At 32.4% G+C, this 25,915-nt stretch overlaps 1 protein-coding gene across 3 annotated transcripts in view; it reads left to right on the forward strand.

Moving 5' to 3' along the window:
• Window positions 1-669: 669 nt before the first annotated feature.
• Window positions 670-25,915, forward strand: part of CDH19 (cadherin 19) — a 173,741-nt gene continuing 148,495 nt past the window's right edge. Inside the window, exon 1 of one of the 3 annotated variants that reach the window (XM_056823609.1) lies at window positions 670-1,287. The gene's annotated coding sequence lies outside the window, so the exon portion shown is untranslated. The remainder of the gene's footprint in view (window positions 1,288-25,915) is intronic. The other 2 variants (XM_056823610.1, XM_007487770.3) reach the window with 2 other exon arrangements.

Here is a 25,915-nt window from a genome sequence, read left to right on the forward strand (position 1 = left end):
GAGAGAATATAAATTAGAATAAGAGCAAAGGTTGTGTATGTCATGAAAACCTATGTGATTAGCCAGCCTAATACATAGCTTAATATGTAAGAGCTAAGATTTTTACTGCTGTTTTAAAGATAGCACCATAACTGGGATATGACTTTTAATTTCTTTGGTGCATGAGAATTGGTGAGAAGGAATTTTTCTCTAGAGAAGAATGTAGAGTGGCATTCTGGAAATGTGGCCATTCCTCATCTCCTTCTCACCCCAGTAAACCCCAAATTTAACCCCTCCTCAAATACTTACATCCCAACCAAGGGGTGCTCATGCACATTTTTTCTTCCTCTCCCTTTTCCTTTCACTTTCTCCTCCTTCCTCCCTCTCTTCTTGTCTCCTACTCCAATAGCAACCCAACCAAAGAATATTATTGTTTCAGCTACATTCTTTTCATGGATGTTATATTTCAACATTGAAAATATTATTTTTAAAGCATCTGTCATATCTCAAAGGACTGTTTGCACTGCTCTTTGTTACTTATTTCTGATTAGGGAAAAGGAGGATGGGGAGCTGGGAGAAGCATTTAATAAACGTGGCTAAATATAGCTTGCATGTACAATACTGGAGATAAAAAGATTTGTTTACTAAAACCACTGTGAAGCAGAAGAGGCTGTAAATTGTAATTTGGCCACTGCTTTCTCACACTGTACTTTACTTGATTTCTGTACCAAAATGATTTAGTAAAGAAACTGCCAGAAGGCATAAATAGACTGTAGAAAACCTTCTCTTTTAAGCAACTTTTGTGACTGCTCTAAATTGATCATTTGTTTCACTGGCTAATCTCTTAAACAAGAGGGCATGTCCTTTTCACTTGCAAAATTCTCTCCCACAAGATGAATTACCTCCTCATCACCTCACTTACTAGCCAATAAGTACTTTATTCCCTGGTGGGGATTTTTTGTGCAGAAAAAAGAAAATCAGCTTTTGCTTTGCTTGCCGGAGCTGTCTGCATCTTAATTCTGGGCTCTGAAAGAACATCAGAGAGTCCTTATGATATTTTGCACAAAAGTCCCAGTGTTCATAGTTTTAGTCAGGGCACCCAAAATAGCACTCAGAAAGCAGTGACATACTGTCAGGATCAGGAACTAAAAGCACAAGTGTATGTAACTAAGAGGAAGCTGTGACTTCTGAAGCTTGCCGAGTAGACTGTGAAGTCAAAAGAACTCTTTCCCTCTCTCCATCAAACGTTTAATCCGACTTTTATACTTCCCATCTCTCCAAGCCTCCCGGGGCCTAGAAGCCATGCAGGTAAGATCTTGATAACTTGGCATATTCTGTATTATCTGAAATTCTTAATGTTGGGAGACTTATCAAAAAAACTACTTAACGGGATGTTTAGAGGTTATACTTTCAAACCACCATAAAGACAAAATGTATGAAAACTTCAAAGCCACTCAAAACGTAGCGAGCAAAGTGTCTTAAACTAGAATTGCCTTGACTTTTTCTAACCACTCTTTCAGAGGACCATGGGAAATTAAATTTGAATAGACCCAGAAATCAAATTTACTAAAATTCCCCTGCACTCCTACTTCACTTCCCAAGGTTTTATGGTAGAATATATGTGCCTTTTTATTCCAAGATTCTACAGATTATGGCAAGTTCCACATTAGAATTAAATAGGGCACATTTATATACCAGTTATCCCCTTAATAAAAATATTCTTCTGTTCACTGCCCTGAACATTTTGGATGATATATAGTATATACAATTAGGTAGCTTAGTTTAATGGGATAAAACACAATTTATTCTGTGCTCTATAGGTTTGTATACATACACATAGATAGGATATTATTTAAATTATTATCCTAATTAGTATTCAGTGGTTTTTAAAACATTCTCTCTTATTGCTAAGATTTTAATGGTCAAAGTTTTATTTAACAATGCCCAATTCTCAAAAGTTGTTATATAATTCACAAATATTACCAAGAATTAGTAATCCAGTTTGTCTGTAAAATATTATTTTAAACTTTCAGAATAGAAATATTTGGAAAATGATGGAAATGAAGGAAATTTTCAGAAAACTACAAATTGCATAGTGCTTTTTAACACTGCATTAATTTAAACTTGTATTTGTAGTATCAATTAATTTTAATATCATTAAAATTCCTAAAGTTAGGAAACTTCAAGATGACTCCATAGAATAAATACAATCTAATCATTGGTTTATCAACAAAGGGAAATCACAACCATAAAAAGTACCACTTTGTGGTAATATAAGTATAAATGAATAAGTATAAATAAATGAATATAAGTTCAGTCAATGTGCCTTACTGGATTAAAATATATATTATATGTATACATATATAGGGGAAAACTGTACAATAATATACAGACATCTGTTAAGCATCTACTATGTATATATAATACATTGTTTTACACACAAAGTATTAATGTTTTGAAGATTGTTTCTTGTATGATTCATCAGAAAAATGAAATAACATCATACTGATATTAACTTCTAAAGAATTATTTTAGTATAAACTCAAAATATTTTAACTTCAATATTTTTGCTGAAATGGAAACAACTATATTTGAAGTTGAAGACTGGGATTCAACTCCTTTCTCTAGCACTTTTTAGCTTTGTGACTTTGAAAAAGTCATATATTTCCTTGTACCTTAGGTGAATTATCTATAAACTGAAGATAACAATACCTGTAGTTCTGACCCACAGAATCCCAGACTTTCAGAATTTAAAGGAACTGCAGAGACTGTCTAGTTTAATCTTATTCAGTTAAATGAAGATCAAATTATGTGACATGTGGAAAAACCTTTTGTAAGCCAATAGTAAGCATGTATTAATAATTAATTTTGACAAACTTTAAATTAATTACTTTTCTCCATAGCAGAATATCACACTGTCTAAATAACATTAAGATTCTATTTATTTTCCAAATAATATATGAATGATTAAATTAGCTTAAAGGATAATAGGATAATAAATTCATAGCTAGGAGGTAGCTGAAACTTCTATCTCTCTGTCTCTCCTTGGCAATTGTGAGGAAATGGAGACCCTGGGAATTAATGTAGTTTATATATCTAGATGAGCTAAGATAATATCTTCTACTAGATAGACTAATTAGGTCATCTATTTGAAAAAAATATAATTAGTCATCTTCTTTCACTTAATACTCTGATCATGTAATTTCATAGCAACTATTGTTAGTATAAGCTTTTTTTTTGAGAAGTAACAGTATAGTGGATAGATAGCTCACTTTAGAGCCAGGAAACTCTGAATTCAAATCTCCACAATAGCTATTTAACACTGTGTTAAGTCACATCTTAGCAGGGCTCTAGACATCTAAGAATACAAGAAGCAGAAAAATGTTGACCTTAATTGATAGTTAATTTCCTCACCCAACAATTACTTATATTAATGAAATCCTAGATCCAAATATCTAACTCTCAATATGTAGTAAATGCTTACAAACTTCTTAAATTATGAAAACATTTGAAATTTATATATTTGTAGAGTCTATTTACATATCCCTCAGGATCTAATATGTTTTTTAATTTGTATTAATTTTTCTCTTATCTAGTATCTTCCCAGATTTGGCACTAACCATTTCCTCTTCTTTAATGTGACTAAGGTAGCATAATCAAGAAATGGATCAACAAATATCTTTAATTATGTCATGTATCCCAGTCACTATGCTAGTGTGCAAAGTAAAAAATGAAAATCTCTGTCCTCAGGGAGCTTATATTCTAGTGAGGGAAACAGCATGAACATAATAAATATTAAAATATTTGTATTACCTTTAAAATAATCTAAATATTTCCTCTAATAATATAGATTTTAAGTTATTCATGACTGTCCTCTGTAACTTGTCTTCAAGAAAGTTCATTGCAGATTATGTACACATTGACGTTGATGCCTTCCTCTCCTTTTCAAAATATTGTGAGGGTACCTGAAGTATCTCACATTTGCTATGTTTTTATTTTGAATATTCCTTCCCTGATTTTGTATTTCCTTTATGTCTTTCTCCTTTCCTTTCCTACTTCTTGTCTATTTTCATATTGGGATTCATATATTTTGACATCAAACTCTGCATGCTTGTATTTGTGTTCAACCCTATTTTCCTGGGAAGATGTGCTCCCCTTTCCCTCTTCTTTGTGCATGTATACTTTTCTTCTTGTATATATGTCATTTATGAAAAATACCAAGTTCTTAACTCTTCTTCCTCCTTTTTTCTAATATATTCTTTCTTCTCCCTTTTGTTCTCTCTTACAACTGCCAAAATAGAATAAACTCATTCAAGATACTCTTTTATTTAAATTCAATTTTGACCATTGAATATATTTGTGTTCAAAAGAGACACTTTTCTTCCACCCTCCCCAATGGAATTGTAAGTATTTCATCATTGTTTCTACTCAATTCTAATTTTTATTAAAATGATTGAAAGTATTCCAAAGTATTTAAGATCTATTCCTTTTATTAACCCCTCCCCTAAGAATTAAATCCAATTTTGTTATTAAATTATTGTTGGTTGTGGAATATTAGATTTGATTTTTTTGGATATTGTAATTCAAAAGTTTCTTTCATTTCTTTATCAACACTAGCAACACGATCTTCTATAAACCTGCCTATGGCTCCTTGGTACTTAAACTTCATTCTAGATCCTTGTATTATTTTTCTTTGACCTATACATTCTACATTTTGTCTATGGCATTTCTGGGAGTTTTCGTTTTAGAGTTTCTCTTAGGTGGTAACAAGTGTATTCTTTCTATTTTCCTTTACCTTTAATGTTCTATTACATCTGAACAGCTTACTTTTATGATTCCACTGCTTTTGGATTGCCTATAGTTTTCAGAGAATATGGTGAATCTTATATTATCTTTCCTTGTTCTATTTCCTAGATAAGTTTTATTTTTTAATAAGTACTGCCTTAAATGTCTTACATTTTCTCTTATTTTAATTTTTTTTGTTTTTGTATTTCTTGTTTTTGTTTTATCGAACCACTTTATTATATTTTCTTTATTTTATGTTCAGTGTCTATTATTGTTTTAAGCCACTTATTCTCTACCCATTTTTAATTGTAGAATTCTATTTAAAATATCTTGTTACATTTCTTCCAAATGCTCTTGTTAAGGAATTTTTACCCTCTCTAAAGCTATCATAGTTGTAGAGTAAAGAAAGCCCTGCTGTAATGGGTGCTCAGGGAAGACTAGTCCCTCTGGTGTGAGAGTTTGCCAAGCCTTCTTCAGGGTTGCTTACATGCTTCAATGTCCACCTGCCACACAGCTCTCAAAAATATTTCAGAAGCTGTAATAATCCTAGTAGCCCTACCCTGATAAGACTCTTCCATAGGTGATGTAAACCACATTAAGGGTAGCTGAGGGACCTCAAACCTGTCAGTGAGTTAGTTCATCACCTACCCTAAACATGTGAAAACTACCCCTGGTAGAATGTGCAGATATGAATAATTGTTCTTCTTGAGTTTTGCCTTGCCACTGGACTCTGGTCACTCTAAAAGAGACAATGAGGCTGATGACTTTGTGCAAATCTGCATCACTAAAATTCAATTTATGCTCTACTCTCAATGATGTCATTTTGGTCCTCTTTGAGGATACAGGACAATAATCACCAACAGTTGTAGAATTATGTTGTCATTCTCCATTTATTCCTTGAGCTTCTTTTTACATTTGATATTTTTTCATCATGCTTGATGTTTTCTTAGATTGATTCATATTATCATCCTCAGTTATTATATTTCAACTTTGACAGTCCCTTCTGGGATTTATTCATTGGATCATTTATGTTGAGTCCTATAACCTCTTAATATGAAGGCCACTGGTACTGACATTGTACTTGGGGTAACTAATACTAGATACTAACCATTTCTCAATTCTCGACTTCTATCTCAGTCTTCTGGTAGTTCTCTGTGAATTTTAGCTTCAGCTGATATTTGTCTCCTTTCCCTTGTACATTCCTTATTAAGGAGTTGGCATCATCGCCTACTATAGTCCTAAATGGCCCAACTCAGATGTTGTATGTTCATATTTATGTAAGGTAGGCCGCAATGACCCCCACATGAAACTAACCCTTGAATTGCTTTTATTTCTTGTTTCTGCTTGTAATATTCAGAGATGTTCCTGGTTGGGCCTTGTCAATCTGTGCAGGGAACTAAAGGGGCTTATTTCTGATATAACTAGGTAAGAATGTAGTTTTAGATCTCCGGTTTAAAGAACTTATGAAAGTTTATATTATTTTCTTTAATACTCTTTTAATACTCTTTAATACTCTAGGTCATGTACTGGAAATTATTTGTTTTCTTAGAATGATACATTTTTCCTATCCTTCCCTCATTCCAGTTCATATATTGTCCTCCTCAAATAGGGAGGAGGAAAAACAACCAACATACTAGATTGTATAGAGAAGGGTCAACAGTGACAATTGTTATAAATAATCAAGAAGGCTAAAAACTGAGAAATAACCAATGCATGTGGCAATTAAGAATTTATTGTTAACTTTGGGTAAGGTAGTTTCAATTAAGTGGTAACTGTGGGAGCCAGATTTCCAAGGAATAAGAATTAGAAGAGATGAAAAGAAGTACATGCAAAAGAGGGTCTTTTCTAGTTGTTTGAGTGAGTTATTATTGGAGGGGGTGGTAGAATCCAGGAAGTTTCTATTATGAAGAGTTGAACACTGGGCTTAGGTAGAGATTGAAGGATAGACAAGGAAATGGATATATATATATATATATATATATATATATATATATATATATATATATATATATATATATATATATACACAGAGACAGAGAGACAGAGAGACAGAAACAGAGAGACAGAGAGAGACAGAGAGAGACATTGCAGTAGCACAGGAATAGACTAACCTCACAATTAGAAATCCCATGTTCATGTCCACTTTCCCACTCCCAGTTGTGGTTTTATTTTCTGTTGCTTGCTCAGGCGTGAATTAGATGCTTTCCCCAGATGCAAAAATACTTGTTTAAGGCTATTACTGGCTCCTTTATGTACTGGTAACATCACCTTTGGGAAACTGAATTCAAACTGAGTCCAAAATGACTGAACCAGCCATTTATTCTTCAAATAACTAGAAAAAGAGTCTAATACTTTTTTTCTAATTGAACATGAATAGAAAGAGTTTATTTGTGAATACCTTTCTCTTTTGCAAGTTTTTTGGATATATATATATATATATATATTTGAATAGAGTAGCCTGGCTTACATTGTTTCTAAATGATAACTGCTTAGGAGTGGGACATTTAACCTAGGCAAAGGACCTTTAATCCCTGCTGTCCTAATAGTTAATGTAATTGAATCTCATTAATTCCTTAGAAAGAACTTGGAAATGAGGTAATTGAAAGAACCTGAACTTGTCAGTAGTGGAATAGAGTAACCTCAGTATTTCCAAACAAAGTGAGATGAGAGATTCAGGAAAAAAAAAAAACACTACCACCACCAACAAAAAGAAACATTTGGACTTGGCCTAAGTAGGAATTTGTTTTGTTTCTCATGTACATATATTACAAGATGTCCCCCGCTTTCTCCCTCCCCTTCCTGTTTTAAGGAATATGTGGGGAGTAGATAAAACAAATCTTTAATTTTAGGGAAAAACATTAAAAAAGATATCTGCTTAATATAATATTAAGTAAATTTTCAGGTAAAATTCTTCTGCTGTGTTCTCAATATATACTTTTAAATGATTTCTTAGTATTGTTCATTTAGATAAAATGTTAGCTTATTAATTCAAGGCTTAAATAATCCAGGCAATTTTGTTCTGTAGGCAGCCCTTCTTGGAAACTGCTCATATAAACTCAGTCAACAAGTTCATAAATCATGGGAATGGAAGGTACCAATATTTCTCTGCTTTGAGGGAGGATTATATCTAAATTATCTCAGATTGTTTGCTACCTATTGTATTCTTTAAAATCTCTAGTGGGGAATCCACAAACCCTCTCTGATAAAGGAATAATGCTTTGAAAATTCAAAGGCCAACATAAGACTAAGGTAGAAAGTATAAAATGGAAAGCCAGAAAGGTAGAACAGTAAGTCCCTGTTTGAATTTCGAACAGACAAGGGTGTTGTTTGTCACTAAACAAATATTTCTTGACAGTGCTTTAGATTGTTTCTGAATTGGTAAAGCAAAATATAACCCTTTTCCCTCAGTATTTGATGAAAAATAAATGGGTTCCAACATCACTTTTCAGTTGATATCAATTCTCTCCTTCAGAATAAGACTTTTGTCTTTGGGGAGATAAAAGTTGTTGATTTCTCTTTCTGTTATTTATTGTGTGTGTCTCATTCAGTGCCTACAGAATATGATAGCTACAAAGGCAAAACAAAATCTGCTCCTCAAAGTAAGAGTTTAAAATAAGAACAGTTTTAACTGTAGTAACATTGGCTATGTTTTCCTTCCACAACTTTGACTACCTAATTTATATGTTAAATGAATATATTATTAAAAAAGAGTAAAAGGATTATTACAAAGAAACTGGACTATAAAATATATGTACTTGGAAGGGTATCTAAAATAAAATATCTCATATTTGTATTTATAGAAATGTGTTAAGTTTTAAAACTGTTGTGAAAGTGGCTCTTGACCTTGACATATTATTCTTTTAAAATGCAGTCCTCTATTTTACATACACAGACAAATACACACAACTTGCCTTCTTGTAAAAGTTTCCCTACTATTAAAAAAGAAAAAAAAAAGATTTATACTTTTAAAAATATGTGTAGTCCCAAATATTTATTTTTAATTATAATCCATTATTTCCTTTTCTTTAGAACCCAATAAAAAAGGTATTAAAAAGGGGACACATTTTGAATATGAGTTATGTTACCTTGGACAAATGTAGAATTATTGTAGCAATCCATGAGCCACCTTCTCATGCCATCTAAATCAGTTTATCTATTGGATCAGACACATGGTCCTCTGTTTTAGCCAAATATACTATCTCTGCCAATAGCATTAGGGACATCATATTTTAGGGTATGACTGTCTTTTCTGTCATTAATGAGAGCTAAGGTTATTTTTTTCTTATTAAACACACCCTTTTTTCTTCACAATGTTTAATACTAAAACAATAAGAAATCAATATAAAATGAATATAAAAGACTAATGTAAAGAATAAATGAACCTTTAACATGGCATTTACCTTTCTCAAGACTGCTTGGCATATAGAAATTGTCAAGGAAGGGGAGAGAGAGATTATTGTTGGGAAGGGGAATCTCTTTCCACGAGGACCTTAGGTATCAAAACATTATCTGGTGTAAAGGTGAAAAGTCTTTCAGTATATAAATAGAGAAAAAGAATGGAGACCTCCTTTCTCAAATATGGGTTTAGGGGAGACAGCAGATGTAATGAGTTGGCTCAGAGAGAGAGGGGGTTTGAAGATTTTCCCCCTTCTGCCTTCCCTCCTTAGAAAGCTACTCTCCCAGATTTGCTCTTGTTCCTCTTGTCCCCCCTCCTCTACTCAAGACCAAAGGGTCTCCCCAACTCAGTCTTTGGCAGCCCAAGCTTCCTAAGAGATAATCAGGTTGACTGACCCTGGGTTTGGCCCCTTGGCCACAGTTCAGACCCAGGAGGAGCTGAAGTAAAGTTGGACAGAGATTCAAAATGTCTTTTCTCAGGTTTCTCTTCTCTGAGTCCTTCAGTTGGGAAGTGGTGGGGGGAAAGATTTCCAGTCACAAGCAGAAAAAGGTGGGTAACCCTCAGTAGAAAATCTTTTCCACCTTCTCTCTCCAGCTTCTCTAACTGAGAGATCAACTGCCCTTCCCAGGGAACTTCCAGATTTTCCTCAAGATTCCATCCTCCTCAGGCCCCTCCCCCATTGCCTTGTTCAGTTCCATACACTCTTCAGCCTGGCACATTTTATTTATGTGCCCGCCTCTGTCACACTGGAAAGACTTTGGAAAGTAGCTGACATGTAGAGGAGTTGTTACTTTGATTATGTCCTTCTCAGCTGATATACTATGGGAGAATTTCTACTTGACTGAGATGAGATATCTCACTCTCAATGAGAGAACTCATTCATTTCATATAGTCAGGTATATCTGTTTTTCTGTATGTTTTATCTGATTTCCATTTGCTATCTGATAGATAAATGAATTTATTTGCTTTTTAATACATGATTTGCTCAAATTGAATAGGGAAACGTGTGGGTTGCCCTTTGTTTTCACAAAATTAGCATCAAGTTCAACTAGGCATGCCAATGGAATACAAGGCAACCAATGAAAATTGAGACAAATTTTTCACAGAAAAAAAAATCAAGGAAATCTGAAACCAATGATAATTGATGTCAATGCAAACCGATGTATTGCTGTATCTGAGTCTAGAAGCAATGATCCCAATCACTATAAGCTTAAAATATTATTATTTTTATCATTGTAGAAAAGTGATGTTTTTGGTCTAGTCTGCAGTTGATGAAAACTCCAATCCTGAAAAAAAATCTAAAATAGAAGGAATAATTAAGAAATGTATCTTCTCCAGTCTGTAGGAAATAAACCTAAATGATTCTCTAGAAATTGCATTCTTCGATGGTGTTCAAAGGGATATCAGATCTAGTTCAATCCCCTTATTTTAAGACTTAAAGTCTAAAAACATTAAATTACCGTCATTTGGTCAATAAACATTTACTAAGTCTATCATGCCAAGCCTATTGTAGATACAAAAGTGTGCAAAAGGCAATCCCTGGCCTCAAAGAGCTCACAATTTAACAGAGAAGAGACCAAATGAATAAATACATTCAAATAAGCTCTATAACAGATAAATAGGAAATAAAAAGAATGATGACTTAAAGGAAATTAGGGAAATCAATAGGTAGAGATGAGGAAGGAGAGCATTTCAGTCATGGAGGATGGCCAGAAAAAACTTTTTTCTTTTAAGAGTGCCTGGTTCATAGAAGAGCAAGGTTGTCATTGCATTGCAGAATATGTTGGGTGCATTGAGAAATTTAAGAAGACTGGAGAAGTAACAGGAGGCTAAGGTGTAAAGAGCTTTGAATGCCAGATGATTTTGTACTTAATCCTTGAGGCAATAGTAAACTACTGATTTTTTTTTTTATTGACTGGAGGGAAGAGGGGAGTGACAAGGTTGGTTCTGTGCTTTAGGAAAATCACTTTAGGAACTGAATGAAAGATGAATTAGAGTAGGGAGTGTATAATACAGTATCAGAGGAAAGGAGAGAGCATATTTAAGAGATATTGTATAGGTGAAATGGCAGGTCTAAATAATATATTGGATATGGGAGGATGAGAAACAGTGAGTTGTAAAGAATCTTTCCTTGAGGATGTTAAGTTATTAGTTCAAAGTTCATACAGTCAAAATACAATTAGCACTGTAATCTAGTCATCCCACTTCTCCACTTGGGTAGTATTCTTTTTTCCAAATTATGTAGGAATCATGAAATATCCTGACTAATTTTTATTTATATTATTTTTAATTGTTATGAAATAGTATGAAATAGAAACTATTTAAATTATAATTTATAAAATGAGATTAATATATTACAACTTGTTTTACCATTAGATTCAATAATATTTTATGGTAGTGTTATTTTGTTAAAGGAACAACATTCCAGTTATTTTAGATAAAAATGGAATTTAAAAAATCATTATACCTCACTATTTCCTTGGGAATTAATATTTATTTTCAATTAAAGATGAGCTTTAAAGTGTAATCACAAGTTAAAATGAAACTCTGGGTAATATGACTTTTTCCAGATGGTAGATTATTTCTAAGTGTGAAATTATATAAATAAAATGGAAAGATCTTATTATCAACACAGTTTTAGATACTAAATTTGCTTAATATTTAAAATATTCCCAAATTCATTTTGACTTCAATAGTCTTAGTTTGTTAAGGTTTGTGCACTTAGATGTGAATGTATACAAAATTATTTTATATACATACTTATATATTTATGTGAATATATTATATATTATATATATATATTTATATGTATAGAAATGTGAATCTTAAAACTGCTCAGACTCTACTTCAGAAGATTTGATTAAGCCATTCCCCATTTTCTACAATGGAGGTACTTAGTCAGGAATGTATTGAGAACTTTAAAATTACTCCACCATGCTCAGACAGTGCCTTAGGGTAAGATAAAGTTGTAAAATTCCTGATTGAACAATGAAAAGTCCCCAACTCATACTTATAGTGAAGCAAAAACCCTAAGCTAGGTGGTCTATTTTAGATCTAATACAAAAAGGTGATAAGTACCTATAAAGGTTAAATTAATCACTAAAAGGTCAAGCAACTTACAAAAGGCAAGCTTAGCAAAGAGATGTGAAATACTCAGAAGATATAGCTTAATCAGAGAAGGTGATAACAAAAGAAGATGTGAACTAAGAAATGGAAAGTCCTAGGAAAAGCATCTACTGTGATTGGTAGATGTGAAAATTTAGGGGAGGTGACATAAGAGAAAAATCTCTTTAAAAGGAGGTCAGATTATTTCAATAGACACAGAAAAAGCCTTTGATAAAATACAACACCCATTCCTATTAAACACTAGAAAGCATAGGAATAGAAGGGTCGTTCCTAAAAAATAATAAACAATATATATCTAAAACCATCAACTAATATCATTTGCATTGGGGATAAACTAGATGCATTCCCAATAAGATCAGGAGTGAAACAAGGATGCCCATTATCACCTCTATTATTCAACATTGTACTAGAAACACTAGCAGTAGCAATTAGAGAAGAAAAAGAAATTGAAGGCATTAAAATAGGCAAGGAAGAGACCAAATTATCGCTCTTTGCAGATGACATGATGGTCTACTTAAAGAATCCTAGAGATTCAACCAAAAAGCTAATTGAAATAATCAACAACTTTAGCAAAGTTGTAGGATACAAAATAAACCCACATAAGTCATCAGAATTTCTATGTATTTCCAACACAGCTCAGCAGCAAGAACTAGAAAGAGAAATCCCATTCAAAATCACCTTAGATAAAATAAAATACTTAGGAATCTATCTCCTGAAACAAACACAGGAACTATATGAACACAACTACAAAACACTCTCCACACAACTAAAACTAGACTTGAACAATTGGAAGAACATTAACTGCTCATGGGTAGGATGAGCTAATAAAATAAAAATGACCATCCTACCCAAACTCATTTATCTATTTAGTGCCATACCCATTGAACTTCCAAAATTTTTTTTTACTGATTTAGAAAAAAACATAACAAAGTTCATTTGGAAGAACAAAGGATCAAGGATATCCAGGGAAACAATGAAAAAAAAAATACAAAGGAAGGGGGCCTTGCAGTCCAAGATCTCAGACTATATTATAAAGCAGCAGTCATCAAAACAATTTGGTACTGGCTAAGAGACAGAAAGGAGGAACAGTGGAATAGACTCAGGGTAAGTGACCTCAGCAGGACAGTATACGAAAAACCCAGAGAACCTAGCTTTTGGGACAAAAATACACTATTTCATAAAAACTGCTGGAAAAATTGGAGGACAGTGTGGGAAAGATTGGATTTAGATCATCACCTCACACCCTACACCAAGATAAATTCAAAATGGGTGAATGACTTGAACATAAAGAAGGAAACTATAAGAAAATTAGGCGAACACAGAATAGTATACATGTCAGACCTTTGGGAAGGAAAGACTTCAAAACCAAGCAAGACTTAGAGTTACAAAATGCAAAATAAATAATCTGGAATACATCAAATTAAAAAGTTTTTGTACAAACAAAACCAATGTAACTAAAATCAGAAGGGTAGCAACAAATTGGGAAACAATCTTCATAAAAACCTCTGACAAAGGTTTAATTACTCAAATTTACAAAGAGCTAAAACAATTGTACAAAAAATCAAGCCGTTCTCCAACTGATAAATGGGCAAGGGACATGAACAGGCAGTTCTCAGCCAAAGAAATCAAAACTATTAATAAGCACATGAAAAAGTGCTCTACATCTCTTATAATCAGAGATGCACATCAAAGCAACTCTGAGGTATCACCTCACACCTAGCAGATTGGCTAACATGACAGCTATGGAAAGTAATGAATGCTGGATGGGATGCGGCAAAGTAGGGACACTAATTCATTGCTGGTGGAGTTGTGAATTGATCCAACCATTCTGGAGGGCAATTTGGAACTATGCCTAAATGGCACTAAAAGACTGTCTCCCCTTTGATCCAGCCATAGCACAGCTGGCTTTGTACCCCAAAGAGATAATAAGGAAAAAGACTTGTACAAGAATATTCATAGCTTCACTTTTTGTGGTGGCAAAAAATTGGAAAATGAGGGGATGCCCTTCAATTGGGGAATGGCTAAACAAATTGTGGTATATGTTGGTGATGGAATACTATTGTGCTCAAAGGAATAATAAAGTAGAGGAATTCCATGGAGTCTGGAACAACCTCCAGGAAGTGATGCAGAGCGAAAGGAGAAGAACCAGGAAATCATTATACACAGAGACTGATTCACTGTGGTGCAGTTAAAGGTAATGGACTTTTCCATTAGGGACAGTGCAATGTCCCTGAACAATCTGCAGGGATCTGAGAAACACTATCCACAAGCAGAGAATAGACTGTGAGAGTGGAAACACCGAAGAAAAGCAACTGCTTGACTACAGGGGTGGAGGGGATATGACTAAGGAGAGACTCTAAATGAACACTCTAGATATAATACCAACAACACGGAAATGGGTTCGAGTCAGGAGCGCATGTGATACCCAGTGGAATCGTGGGTTGGTTATGGGAGAGGTGCTGGGAAAGGGGGGGTGGAGGAAAAGAAAATTATTTTTGTTTCCAATGAATAATGTTTGGAAATGACCAAATAAAATAATGTTAAAAAATTAAAAAATTAAAAAAAGGAGGTCAGGAGTTGAGAGGAGGTGCTCTGAACTTAGTTGGAGTTTGGAGCTAATTTGGAGGAGCTGGCTCTCTGAACTGAGTTCAGGAGTTGAGAATTTCAGTGAAGGACTGGAGTTTTGCTTTAGGACAATCTTGTGGTGAGTGATAAAAGACTGAAGTCTCTCTTAAGGCTCTTCCTTTTTTTTCACTCTCTCTCTCTCTCTCTCTCTTCTTTCCCTTAATCCTTCATTTGTATTAATTAAAATCTCCATAAAACCCAACTGACTTGGGTATTTTCATATTTGGGAATTTTTCCCATTTCTAAGATGATAAAAATAATAATATTATAAGCTTATAGTGATTGGGATCATTGCTTCTAGACTCAGATACAGCAATACCTGGGTTTGCATTGACATCAAATTATCTTTACAGTTTTGGCAAGTCACAGTCTTGAAACCCACATTTTCACGGTTACAGCCATAAAGTAGAAAAGTAAAGTACTAATCTTTATTTTGAGTCAATTGATTTCATCTAGAACAAGATATTTGAGACTATATTTTCAATTGCCAGATTTTTTCAAATTTTCTGATCCTTTATACCAATTCCCCTCCACCCAAATCCTAATGTTTCAAACCAAACAATGCCCCATGACTTTAATATTTCCTCCCTTTCACCTTTGTCTGTATAAATTCTATGCACTCTTCTAGGAACAATTTTAATGGTGCCTCTATCGTAAAATCTTCATGTATCTCAGAAACCAGATATTATTTCTTGCTTCTCTGAATCCTCATATCTTTTTGTAATTCTCTCATGTTGTTTATTGTCATGCCATACATTACCGTTTATATTTTCTGTAATTCATTTGTGTTACAAGGCAGTTTGACCATGTCTGATGATATGATGTATCTCGTACCTTCATCAAGTTCTCTGTCTACCAAAAAAAATTGTAATATGTTCTTCTATTGAGTTATTATTTTTTATTTCATCTTCTTTTCATTTATAACAAGAATATCAGTTTTATATTATTAATCCCATTTTGGAGACAAAGGTATTATATATAGAAAACAAACATTAAGGATCATTGATTTAATTCTTTTGTACTTATTTGTATAATCATTGTACTTATTTCATAGTACTTCATATATATGTATATGTATATATATTTGTATTTCATTATACATACATATGTATGTGTATGTATACATGTTCATATGTATATGTATGCACACATGTATATATATTTAATTGTATTTCAATGTACATTCATTTGCACTTGTTTCATTAATGTGAGTACTTCTTTCACCAAATGTAGAATATTATACACTTAAAGACTTGCTCAAAGTGTGGAGAGATTACATGATTTATTAATAACCATACAATAAGTAACAAAGGCAAGATTTGAATTTAGATATTTTGGATTCCATGTCCAGAAATTTGTACAACAGTTGATAATTTTCACATTTAGAATAACAATATTTTAATTAAGGTTTATAGATAGTTTAAGAATTAAATGCTTTGAGCACTCTCTGTTATCTTTTCCACTTCTCTTTTACTATTATTTCCTTTTTCAAATGGTCTCTTCTTATTCTTCTCAGTTAAGTTACTTGAGAATAAGAATTCTATTATTTATTTTATTTATATCTGCACCCAGCACAATTTGACAAATAGTCAGCACTTAATAAATGTTTATTAAATGATGGATTGGTTAATTGCTTTCCTTTTAGTTTCATTTGTTGCATCACAGGCTTCACAACTATCTCTGAATTCTTCATAATCATAATCTTATGGCACAATAATATGCCATCAGTCATGACTTATAGCCCACATTTATTTTGAAGATACTTATCCAAATGCCACTTTTAATGTATACTTCGGTTTCCTAGGTCCAAGCAAACCACATTTCCCCTTCAAGATTAAAAGGGCAACTTTGAGGGTTTGGGAATGTCTTCCTATTATCATTCATCCTCTTTCTAGTGTGTTCTGTCTCCTATTAATTGTGAGGTGCTATTAGTATTTCTTCTAAATCGCTGAATAATCCAATGATTCCTACCCAATATAATTTATAACCACCCTCTTGGCAACTATAAGTCTATACTCATCACTATTCTTTATTAGTTTAATGACTAAAAAATCAAGATAGAAAGTCAAGCTGAAATGACGTGTTGATGAAAATTACATGGGCTGGTTTTTACTTGGTTTCCTTCAAATTTCTGTTCAAAGATTAACTCTTGTGAGAGATGCTGATTCTTCTTATTAATATACTTTCTCTCTGAATATTATTTAATGCACATATATGTGTGTGTATGCAAGTAAAATGTGTTAAATATGTTTATTTGTATGTACACATATATACATATTAATATATACATGGTGTATCTATCATCTATCTTTCATATATCTTTATCTATTCTAATTATTGCTTTAGATGTTATTCACTCATCACTATCCTAGTTACTATCTACATATGTTCTAACTTACTGATTTCTTGCCTAAAATATTGTTTCTATAAGGAATCAGCAAGTTAAAACATATTCAGATAGTAACTAGGATGATAAAGGTAATTTATTACATATGATATTAGCAACAATAAAGGAACTATGAGTAAATAGTATGAAGAAGAAAGGATTCACCATAGATATGAGAGCTGGCTTCAAATGTTTGAAGAACTGTCACTTAAAAAAATCCAGGGGATCATTCTATTTGACTCCAGTTGTCATAATGAGGTGCCATCAGTATAACCTATAAAGAAGCAAATTTAGTATTGATATAAGGAAAAAATACTTTTCTAATAATTAGCAGTCTCTCAAAGTGAAATGTTCTATATAAAGAATATTATTCAATGTCCATTCCCCAGCAAAGATTAGATTAGTGTATTTTAGATTTTTGTTCAGATTGGTTTAGACTGGCCCCTTCTGACTCTGAGCTTCTGTAACACAATGATTTTTTTAATACTTTGCACCATATAAATTTATATAATTCTTTACTCCATGAGATTTTGACTGTTTACCCAGAGTACAGAAAATAATAATTTTTGCTATATTATGATAATTGAAGTTATGACTGTCACTGTCACATACTAACATTGCTTTAGGATATACAGCCCACAATTCTCTTTAAATCTAAGTTTATCCATAACCATAAGAAAGAGGTTGAGAATAGTATTATTTATTCTAGAGAGCTAATTGGCCAGAAGCCTTTATGCATTGTAAATCTAAAAATGGCCCTTCATCTGGCCTTGAAATAGAGTCTGGTAACTTCACAGCTTTCATTCAGTTAGACTTTTTTATCTGCAAGAAAAACCATGTTTTTATTGTGTTCTTTGTTCTTCCCGTAACAAAATGAGATCCCCTTCCCCCCACCTTATGTGGTAGCAGTATTTATTAGACATTGCTTTTGACAGCTGAGTAGATTTATAGATACTGTAGTTATTGTGAAAGTACTCCAAAAACACAATTGATAATTGGACAAGGAAACAAGGAATATTTTTGACTAGATTATTACAAAAGCAACAGCAATAACTGTCAAAGATGATTTAAAATATATTTGCTTTTGTTTGTTTGTTTTTTTGTAAAAAGAAGCAGCAACTAAGTAGATTGTGGCATTACTGAAAAAGGATATGACATTGATTTAGGCATTTTCATTCTAGAAACTCCTGTCAAAGATAATCTCTGTTGTGGACACGACACTTCTTAGAAAAGTAGAACTCACAGCTGATTGAAGGAAGCTTTATTTCTATTTGCTTTTCTTACTCTCTTTGATGCCATTATTCAAATTTATGAAAAACCATGTATTCAATGAGAATGGATAGGTGATCTAATGTTTGATAATGATCCACATACCTGTTGTTAGAAAGATTGGTCCTCATCTGAGAGAGAATAAAAACTCTTAGAGTTTATGGAGAAACAGTTAAGTTGACAAATTATATTATTAAATTGGAAATAAAGGAATGATTCTTGGGTTTACTTCCTAAGTGCATTGTATCTTCCCTCATACATATTTATATTTATTTTCTATTTCTTATCATTCAGCAGTGTGGCTGCAGATTGTGAACAGCATTGATTCTTAGTTGGGTATGTCTGCTAATGTTTACATAAAAGTCACCTAACAAGAAGATTGAATGATGAATTCAGGAATTTGAAATTTTTGCACTTAATTTAATTAAGAGGTATATTTTTCCATTTTGCTCTGCCAGGCTCAAATATGCCTTATGTAAATTTTATATAGTGTTAAGAATATACATTCAGTCTCAAGAAATTTATATTTACATGAATATGGCATAATTGCCTATATAAACTTGAGTTATGACTCTTAACAAATGTGACATATATTAAATATGAAAGGGGATCAAGCACATTTAATTTAGTGCTTACAAATTGCTATGTTAAAAAGCAATGGTCTAGAACTCAGGAGAACTGAATGGGTTCTAGTCATTAAAACCTCATGGTATAAACTTGGGAAAATTGTTTTTCTTCAATTTCTCTACTATAAAATAACTTGATTGGGTTGGATTATCATTCGGGTTACTTCTTAATCAATAATTGTATTGTGTTTCTATGATATAAGTTTAGAGCTAATTGGACAGAAACCTTTATGTACTCTAAAACTTATTTTCTATTAATTTTTGCATAAAAATGTCAGATAAAAATTTTATGTACTTTTGATTACATGACTTATTTATACGGGATGAATATGTATTTATATTCATATACACACATATGCTTATATATGAGTGCATATCAAATGGGAATGCTTTCAGTATGCCTGTTTCTTATTTTTATGTATATGAGAGTGAGTATGTTTATATTTTCATGTTAGCATATCTTAAAAGTATAGGCCCTGTTATTAGAAATCTGAGAAACAATTGATAAAAAATTAATACATTCAGTTATTAGCCTCTATTTTTTAGATTAAATCTAGAGGATTTCTGAATTTCCAGAACAAAACCAGAAACAATCTTTTTAACCCTAAAACCTCATCAAACCTCCATTATGTTCTTCACTATACAAAGAGAGTGTCATGCATGCCAATAGAACCTCACAATTAGCTTAAGCAATCAGTCTTATTTGCCCCCAAGGTAGTTATGCCAATTAAATTCTAGGCTCCCTTAAAATTTTTTTATTCTTCCATTATACAAAAATGAGGCATTGAGCTGTTCGTTAAACTACAACTGCATTGCGAAAATATATGAGATTAGCTTTTCAGGAATAGTAAGGAAATTTTAAATTTTCAAACAACCTCTCAATTTAATTTATGGTTCTTATATAGATTCAGCACAGATGTTGGGAGAGGAGGAGGACAAAATCTCCATAATTCTTGTGTCACCTACCAGAAGCTAAGTCATTAGTCAGAAACAGAATAACTAATTAACCAATAAATGAAATGGTCTGAAATCAAATGGTAGTTTGGTCAACCAGTAATAAAGAGAGAAAGGAGGAAGAATGATCTTTTTAACCAACAAGTTTAAATCTATTCCTGAATTAATATTTTTATCATGATAATGTGATATTGTTTTACATATAATTAAAAACATACTTATGATAATTTGTAAAATTTAGAATGAGTCTCATATGTTATAAATTTGTGTAAAAATGTAAGGATAAAATTGTACATATTAGACATCATAGAAGCAATGTGTCATAGTGGATAGAATGCTGGACCTTTGCTCAGAAAAATGTGAATTCAGTTATATCTTCATTAGTTGTGATACCATGGATGAATCATCTAACCTTTCCATGTCTCAGTTTCTTCATTTGTAAAATGAAAATAATAATATCACCTACTTCCCAGGACTTTTTTTAGGAAAAGGTAAGATAATATTTGTAAAATATTTGGCAAACTTAAAACACTACATAAATTTTAGCTATTTTAATTATTATAATTATTACTTTTATATTTTATGTACTCAGAATTTCAGGGTCCTATTTGGGATAACCTTTACACCTCTATTTTTATCTCTCTGCCTATCTATTTATCTCTCTATATGTCTGAGCAAATTATCTCTGTGGTACCCACCCCAACCTTATCATCTATGGCTGCATACATTTGCAGTGTTCTCTTGTTCTTAACTATATCTCTAGTATGCATCTGTTTATAGTACCCTCTCTAAGACCTCTACTGTCAATAATAAAATTCAATAACTCTTTCAGAAATCTTGCAGAAAATCTTTTAAATCTGCTTTGAGAGGTAGTTTTACACAGTGCTGTCTATTGCCACTTTCCCAGTTGCCTCCTAAATTTCCTTTTTTTGTTGCACTGAGGAAAGTTGCTATTCACAAATACTCCCTTATTTCATGGTATCATAATCTCAAAGAATGCCTTCAGGGTATTAAAGTGAAAAATTGAGAAGCAGCAATAGAAATGACAGAGAATTGGAAGAGGAGTCAAAAAATTGAATTAAGGAAACTAAACTGTGTGACCCTAGGCTAGTTACCTAAACTTTCTATACCTTAATTCTCTCATATAACATGAGTTAGTTCATTTATTATCTTTCTCACAAATGTTGCAAGAAATGAATTTTTAAAGCCTTTAAATTCCATATAAATATGAACAATTATTTGAGTAGATTACTTTCTGGCAGTGGCCTACCTCATGTATCTAAAGGTATCATTCCATCTCTACTTCACCCTCATACTTGAGCCCTAAAGAAATCTCAAAGCTTTCATTGGATCAAAGGGAAGATAAATTGAAGCAAATTAGCTTGTTGTAATAAAAGCAGTTTACACAATGACTCTTATACATAGTGTTTTGTAAATAAAACTTTAAATGATATATACATGCTCATTATCATTATTGAGTCATATCTTCTGTCAGAGGAAAGAGGCTATGTCTTATTTGACTTGGTGTCCTATATGTTACCTGTTTCATACCTATGCCTTACACTTACTACTTTTTGCTATTGAAAAATGAGTGTACTGTAGCGTATTGTAGTCCTCAATCTTTAGTTGTCAATCTATGCTACTGTTATCATTCTTAACTTTGTTGCTGTCTTCATTACTAAATTTCACAAAGCACTAACAGTTTAACAACTTAAATTTTCCTAGCTTCCAAATATTAACTGCTAACTTTGTGTTAATTAACCCCAGAAACTAAAAAAAATAATAAAAGAGCTAAAATACATACTTACCTACCTCATGAGAACACTGTGAGAACTAATGAGGTGTGTGTTAAAAAATAAAATAAATGAAACAAAAAAGCTCAGTATGACTGCAAAGTGAATGTGAAACAAAATGTAATATGCAAACTAATTATTAAAGGAAGAAAACAAGATTAAACTATAGCATAAGCTTACATTATCAAAATTATTTGCACTGGTATTAATTAGTCTCTTTATTTACATTCAAAGTTCTTTGATGGAATTTTTAATTGCAACTCTGAATCACAGATTCTTGGTATTGGAAGAGTCTTCATAAGCCATTAAGAGAACATTAAGGCCACTCTCCTCTGTTATAGCATCCCAATAAGAAAAAATACAGATTTTACTTTGCCACTTATAAAGATCCCACTACTTCATCAAATAGTCCTTGGTTCATAAATATGTATACACTCACACACACACACACACACACACACACACATATTTAGAAGTTGTTGTTATAGTTTGTTGCTTTTTTTTCTTTCTGATATTGAAACTTCTTATATTGGGTTCTTTAGAACTTTTCCTTCTGAATTTTCATTCTTACACCAAGCTAAGCAAGGCTAATTCCTTTGCTCATGATATCCCTCCCCGTACAATAATCATGTCTTCTCTAAGTCTTTTTTTCTCTAGGATTAAAAAATCATTCCCAGATCAATCAGTCAATTATCAAGAATGTCTTAATTTCTTTATATGCAAGGCATGGTGTTAATTGCCAAAAATACAGAAAAAAAATGCAAACATCTCCTGTTAAAGAGATAATATTCTAAGGGATTAAGATGACATATAAAGGACAAAATACATACAGCATTGTTGATTTGTAATCTCAGAAAGAAAAGCACTAAGAGCACAAGGGAAAAAGTCTGAAGAGTGCCCTGCTGAGAATGAGACAAGTCAGAGAAACTAAGAGTCAGAAGTGAGGAAGGAAAACAGTCTAAGACTTGGAGATAGCTCATGCAAAGGCATGGATATAGGAAACAGAACATACTAACTGAGGAGCAATACATAAGTCAGTTAAGCTACAATGAGAAGTGTAGCTGGTGGTGCTGTTGATAGATCACAATGCTTAAAGCCCAGAAGATCTGAGTTCAAATCCAGTATCATAAATTTCCTACCTGGGGGACTTTGGGCAATCTCTTAAGTCTATTTGCCGCTGGAGAAGGAAATTGCAAATCACTCCAGAATTTTGCTAAGAAAACCCCATGGACAGAAGTCTACAAAGTCACAAAGAGTCAGACCCAACTGTGAAATGACTAGACAACAATAAAATGCATGGTGGAGAATAAAATATAGGAAGTCCAGAAAGAGAGGTAAGATCTAGTGATGAATATATACCAAACATTGAACTTTATGTTTTATCTAGGAGGTAACAGGAAACACTGGACTTCATTAAGTTGGGGAGGGAAGTGAAGAAAAATGTCATGATCAGACATATGCAAACTTAGGGACTTCCACTATCCTAGTTGCTTTCCTCTAGACACTTTTCCACTTTTTCTCTTAATGTAGCCTAAAATTATATGAAGGTTCTTACCTATGATTTCATACTTATTCTTTTAAATATTTCTGAATACTGAATTCTTCAGCTCTCAAGATGTAAGGATTTCCAAGTTATTTTATCTATCCTTATTGCCTAGTCTTCATTCTTCTCTTTTACTAGTTCACCAGGACATTCCTGGCACTAATAAAGTCTGTATAGTTTTGGCATAATCAGAGTAATAGGTATTCAAGTAAGATTACTTTTTCATCTTTGCTTATTTTACTTATAAAGATGTATGCATTATTTTAATCTTTGGAAAATTAGACTCTATAAAATACTGTACAATGCTTAAAAGTATTTTACCTTTTAAAAAAGTAATGGTAATTCCTGCTGTTATTATAGCATACAGAATGAGTTATTTGACATAAGATCTATTCTTCCATGGGGTTTAAATCTCCAAACTAATGAAAACACATCATCATAGTAAGAGTGAATTAAATGACCACTGAAGAGGGTAGCTAGGTGCCTCATCGGATTGAGAACTAGGCCCAGAGATGGGACGTCCTAGGTTCAAATATTGCCTCAGACACTTCCAAGCTGTGTGACCCTGGGCAAGTCATTTGACCCCCATTTTCTAGTCCTCACCACTCTTCCATCTTGGAACCAATACACAGTTTTGTCTCAGTTGAAAAAATAATAACATTCTTTTAGAATGTAAAAAACTCAAGAATATCAGAGGAAATAGTGAAAAACTAATTTTAAGAAAGCAATTCTAGCAGTACCAGATTTCAAACTACATTATTAACTATAATTATCAAAACTATCTTTTACTAAGAAATAGAAAAGCAGATTAGTCGAACAGAATATAAATACAACAGTCATAATATATTATAGTAACCTTATGTATAATTCCAAATTCCAAGAATAAGAATTCTCTATTTGGTTAAAAAAAAAAAGGAAAGCTGGAAAGCAATTTGGCAGAAACTATATATAAGCCAATATCTTATACCATTTAACAAGATAATATTTAAAAGATACATGACCTAGTTATAAAGAAAGATGGTTTAAACAAATTAGAAGAATAGGGAGCATATTAAGTATATTGCTTATAAAATTTGTGGATAGAAGAATTTGTAGATAAATGAGAGATAGAAAATATTGTGAAATTCAGGATTAATAATTTTGAATACATTAGATTCAAATTTTTTCATACAAATAAAGCTAGTGTGACCAAGATTAGAAGGAAAGCTATATATAGGGAGAAAATTTATAGATAGTTTCTCTGATAAAAGTCTCATATTGAAAATACATAGAGAATATTGTAAAATATTTAAGAATATGAACCATTCCTCATTTGATAAACAGTCAGAAGAAATGACAGACATTTTTATATAAATAAGTCAAAGCTACATATAATCATAGGAAAATACTATAAATTAGTATTGGTTAGAAAAACACAAATCAAAACAGTTTTGAGTATCATCATACATCTTTCAGATTGGCTAAAATATTAAAAGGACAAAGTGAGAAATGTTGGGGTGGAAAAATTAGGACACTACTACATTGTTGGTGAAACTATAACTTAATCCAACCATTTTGGAGAACAATCTGAAATTATATCCAAAGAATTATAAAACTGTCTATACCTTTTGATCCTGTTATTTATTCCCTTAGCTGATCAAATGAAAACAACAAGAACCTATGTTATAAAATATTTATAAAAGCTCTTTTTGTAATGTCAAAGAATTAGAACCTGAAGGGATGGTCATCAAATTGAGAATTGCTGAAGAATTTGTTGTATATTCCTGTAATAGAATACTATTGTACTGTAAAATCACATATGTGTTCATACCCACATACACAAAACTTCAAAGGCTTCTATGAATTGATGGAAAGTAAAGTGAGCAGAACCAGGAGAAAGTTGTACTTAGTAACTACAATAATGTATTATGATCAACTAAATGACTTAACTATTATCAGGAAGACAAGGATCTAGGACAACTCCAATGCATTCAAGATGAAAAAAAAAGTTATCCACCAAAATAAAAGGAACAGACAGAATCTGAATGCAGATTGAAAAATACTAATTTTCACTTTATTTCCTCATGACAAAAACATGGCAAAACAAAGAATTATGTATTATATGAAAATATATGTACAATATATATACCATACTGTGAGGCTTCTTGGGGAGGGAGTAGGGATAGGAAGGAGGTGGGAAAAGCAAATCAGACAGATTTTTTTCCCATTTTTTTAAAAATTTATTTTATTTGATCATTTCCAAGCATTATTAATTAAAGACATAGATCATTTTCTCTCCCCCCCCCAACCCCCATAGCTAACGCGTAAATCCACTGGGCATTAGATATTTTCTTGATTTGAACCCATTGCTTTGTTGATAATATTTGCATTAGAGTGTTCATTTAGAGTCTCTCCTGTCATGTCCCCTCAACCTCTGTATTCAGGCAGTTGCTT

This window comes from Monodelphis domestica, chromosome 3 (assembly GCF_027887165.1).
Source record: "Monodelphis domestica isolate mMonDom1 chromosome 3, mMonDom1.pri, whole genome shotgun sequence".
NCBI classification, from domain to species: Eukaryota; Metazoa; Chordata; class Mammalia; order Didelphimorphia; family Didelphidae; genus Monodelphis; species Monodelphis domestica.